The sequence below is a fragment of the Manis pentadactyla genome, unplaced genomic scaffold (assembly GCF_030020395.1).
Source record: "Manis pentadactyla isolate mManPen7 unplaced genomic scaffold, mManPen7.hap1 scaffold_241, whole genome shotgun sequence".
In the NCBI taxonomy this organism is placed as follows: Eukaryota; Metazoa; Chordata; class Mammalia; order Pholidota; family Manidae; genus Manis; species Manis pentadactyla.
Genome location: NW_026644653.1, coordinates 119,063 through 123,354, shown reverse-complemented (window position 1 = coordinate 123,354; position 4,292 = coordinate 119,063). Strand labels below are relative to the sequence as shown.

Sequence of the window (4,292 nt, the reverse complement as noted above, 5' to 3'; positions counted from 1 at the left end):
AAAAGACAGTTTGGAAACATGTTTACACTTATTATGACAAAAGCTTCCATTGTATATGAACTACTTATAAATCAGCAAGAAAAAGGAGAATAGGCTACAAAGGTGAATAGGTATTTCTGGGAAGAAATGTAAGTGCCTAATAAATACAAGATTTTTCTCAGATTGGCATGTGAGGACTGAGTGAGAGTGGGGGTCCTCCGGGACTCCTGTGTACTGGTGACGGGTGTATTAATTATGGTAACCTTTTGGGCAGGGTCTTTTGTCCACTGCTATCTGAGTTTAAATTATTTGCTGAGACTCACAACTACTTACAGGAAACTTATGTTACAGACACTGTCCATGAATGATGTGTGTGTGTGTGTGTGTGTGTGTGTGTGTGTGTTTGCACACGCACTCGTGCACGTGAATGTACAAAAGAACACTAGCATGAGAGGGATCATACAGATAGATATCTATTGGAGCATTCGGGTTGTTTCCAATTTTTATCAATGGAAATTTCTTTGATAAATTTTGGTACATTCCTATAGTAGACTGCTGTGAAGCTGAGAATGAAGTAAAACTGTACATTGACATGGGAAGATATCTAAGATTACTCAAAGGAGAAAATAGGTTGCAAATAGAACAGAGAAGACTCAAGCATTGCTAAAGCACACATAAAACATTAAACATATGCTAATACGTTTCTAAAATACAGTAGGAATCTATACTAGCAATGTACGCTCAACTGCACGATGCCTCTGTTTCCCTTACAGATGCTGCTTTGACAAGACGGCGTCATGAAGCCTCTGCCGGCCCAAACTCCTACGGAAACCCACCTGCTCAGGCTCAGTCTCCACCTGTTATTCCTCACCCTGTGCATGCCTCCCATTCTAACATGTCTTGTCATGCACCCCCACCTCACCCCGTGGCACCCCCACCCCCTACTAATTTAGACACCACAGCTGCACCAATCCCGCAGCATCCTCATGCCACAAACCAGCCAATTCCGTATTACATTCCAGGCACAGCACCTCCAGGACAGAGACTGCATCGTCATGAAGTTGCGCAGAGGATGGAACATCGAAGGATGATGATGCAGCATACAACGTCTGTTTCATGTTTTTAAAAAGATAATCACACATTATTCCTTTTCCTTCTATTCCCATTGGTTTATAACACTATAAAATCAGTAGAAGCAATTTAAGTATACTAAACCACCAGTTCACTAAGTTATTCTTTACTAACCAAAATCTTCCTCTTTCTTACCCTGAGTTGTAGGTGTTGACAAAACAAGTTGACCAAACAAATTTATTTAACGAAACCAAACCATTTTCAGGATGCAACAAAGGGTCATTTATTTTTGCAAACCAGTCTCGTTTCTTTTTTCAGTTTCCATAGTAAAGGCTAATGTTAAAATTGATGATCTTGAGAAACAAGATACAGTGCTCAAATATATGCTCTGACTTATTATATGTAACCGGCCAGACGGAAGAAGAATATTAGCATTTTCCAGCTGTGCTTTTTTCAATGTCTTTTAACTCAGTTTATTTAATAATTTAAATATTATTGTATTACCTTAACACGGGAAGACCAACTGAACTTTTTGCTTTTTCTTTGAAAATTAAGTATCTGCTTTTCTACTTTAGGACAACAAATTCTGTGCTTCATATCCTGCCTGCTTGTTTTTGTAAATACAATTTAACAGGAAAACAGCTTCCCTTGCTCATTTATGCGTTTAGCCAGTACAGCTGCACCAATCCCGCAGCATCTTCATGTGGTTGATTTTGTCTGTGGCGTCTGTGGCTTCTTTCACATTACGGAGACTAACCTGAGTATTCCAAAGACTTAGTAACCACTTAGGAAGACCTAGTTGGGTATGGCCTACAGAGAAGTAGTTGGCCCTTACAGAGATGTTTGCAAATCTCTTGAAATAATTAATGATCTACCACTTCTCTGACTTCTTCCTTTAGTTGTATAACTTATGATTATATCCAGAATCTCTGGTTCTCGTTGCCATTGTAATATAGTAACCCTTTAGATAGAAAGTTGCCAACGTAACATTAATATTTTCCAGTATCTAGAAGATTACCTGTTCTAAATTGTTAAGATTAAGCATGCTGTCATAATCGCAGCGGTGCTCATGTGAAACCTGAGCATAAGACTGTCTATTAATGATACCTTAATAAAAAATAAAAAATAAAAAGATTAAACGCAAAATTTGAAAATGTGTTACAAGCTAGTAGGAAATAAGAATTGCAGTATAAAAAGGCATCACTGGAACTTTTTTTTGAAGTACTCTGTTCAGAACTGTGCTTCTATTTGTAAATTTGACTGACTCGAGAGAGAAAATATTAAGCTGGAATACAGAATAAAGAGTGTGAATGGAGCTAATATCAGTTTCCAGATGTGGAACGTCTTCTTGCATGTGTTTGAAATAAATGCACAAGGTTAACATTTTTTTCTCTTAAAAGATTTATCTTTTAAAATGGCTGAATGTCACAATATAAAAGTAAAGCAAAATAAGACACTTCCATTTTCCTGCCTTACGTGTTTATAGATGTGTCTTACTTGCTCCTATAGCATTTGCTGAGGTGTTTAATTTTAACAATTTTATTTCCATTCAAATTCCTGTTATTTTACTTAAAATACCTGCTGTAAAGAAGGTATACAACAAAACGTTCCAATTGTCTTTTTCCTTGGATAAATTTGAATTGGAGGTATTGTAAGAAATGAGCAGTGAGAATTTGTGGGGTTATGATTCCTTGATTTAGTAATCATTAAATCTGTTACATTTTTGTAATTTGTTGTTAGATAATGAATTTCATGACTAATCTATAGACATTTGAATATGAATACTAGGCTATTTTTCCTACATTAAGAAATAACCAATTATTCAAGTATTTCCTGTGGTCTTTCTGTGTTCTGTTTCCAGGCTGGGACCTGAGCGCCCCCCACCACACACACACAGGATGCACCCCTACAGTGGACACGGACATCCTGTGCCTGGGACTATGTCCTTACATCCTCGGTAGGCTCCAGAGAGATCGGCTCCATCAGTATCTTGTCTGTTTCAGGGATATTCTCAGTAGCTTGTGCTCAAACGGCCAGAATCAATGCTTTATAGTGGAATGCCACCCGGGGCGGTGCTGTGGAGAAACTGAATTCAGTTTAGCTGTGAGGCACTGCCTCTGGGCAAGTTAGAGACCTGGAGAAGCAACAGGAGGAACTTGAGTTCTGGGGCAGGGGGCCCTGTCACACAGGAGTAAGCTGTTCCGTTGTCCTTCAGGGGTGTCTGCCATGAAAGCCAGCTCGCTAAATACACCCTGCTTCTCACAACTTCTTGATACACCCTCCCCGCTCTTAGCACTTACATCTGCTTGACTGCCTCTAACCCTGGCTACTGACAGGAGAACACCAGCTTGTGCCTTCCTAGTCTTACAGTGTTTACCAGAGAAATGGAAGTAGATGGGCATTAAATTTCTATGAAATTCATTTTCCTTAGGAAGTCATTGAGATCTTGGTCCACAGCAGCTTTTGAGGCAGAACATAAAGTGAGAATGCAGAAACGGAGATTTGGCATTTAACAGTTTTCCTCTTTATAAAATTTTGTTTACCCTTGTATTGTAAGGTACAGATGTGTTTGTTGTTGTAATTATCTTTGAAGCCAGCAACGCAGAGACACTATTCAACAAACAAAAGTCTTGGGAGCATCTGTAACATTCACATAAACAAACAAACAGAAACACCTAATTTGTGTGCTCCTCAAGTAGAATCAGACTTTTAGATTGGAAGGAACCTATGCAATTTGTTTCCTTTGTAGGATGTGAATGAAACTCACCACAGTGCTTTGCTCCTTGTAATGACAAAATTGAATTTTTGAGTTTTACTTTCTGAATTGAATCTGAGATTTTTGTTAGTTATATCTTAGGGGCTAAATTTGTCTCAGCTGTGTAAGTTAAGAAGCTTTAGGCAACTTTAAAAAATGTAAACATAGTCCCCCATTCCTACTGATTATCATAAGACACTGCAGAGATGGTTACAAGCTAAAGCGCTCTCATCCTTGGTCAGGGGCCTGGGACCTGAAGCCGGAGGGGCTGCGGCCGCTGAGGCACCTGGGGCATCGCATCCCCACCTGGACCATCACCATGTAGCACTTCGACTTGACTTCGTATTTGTACTAGTTCTTCCTATACTGGTAAAATAAAAACTTTTCAAAATGCTGAAATATTTTTCTTCTTAAGAGTATTCTTCTTCTATTTTATTTTACTGCAAATATTCTCAACTTATTTATTATACGTGTTTTAGTAGAATGT

At 38.7% G+C, this 4,292-nt stretch overlaps 1 long non-coding RNA gene across 1 annotated transcript; it reads left to right on the top strand.

Moving 5' to 3' along the window:
- Positions 1–773: 773 nt before the first annotated feature.
- On the top strand, positions 774–4,061 carry LOC130682328 (uncharacterized). Its single transcript, XR_008995543.1, has 3 exons — positions 774–1,086; positions 2,912–3,007; positions 4,048–4,061. It is a non-coding gene; the product is annotated as an uncharacterized LOC130682328 (long non-coding RNA).
- Positions 4,062–4,292: the final 231 nt, after the last annotated feature.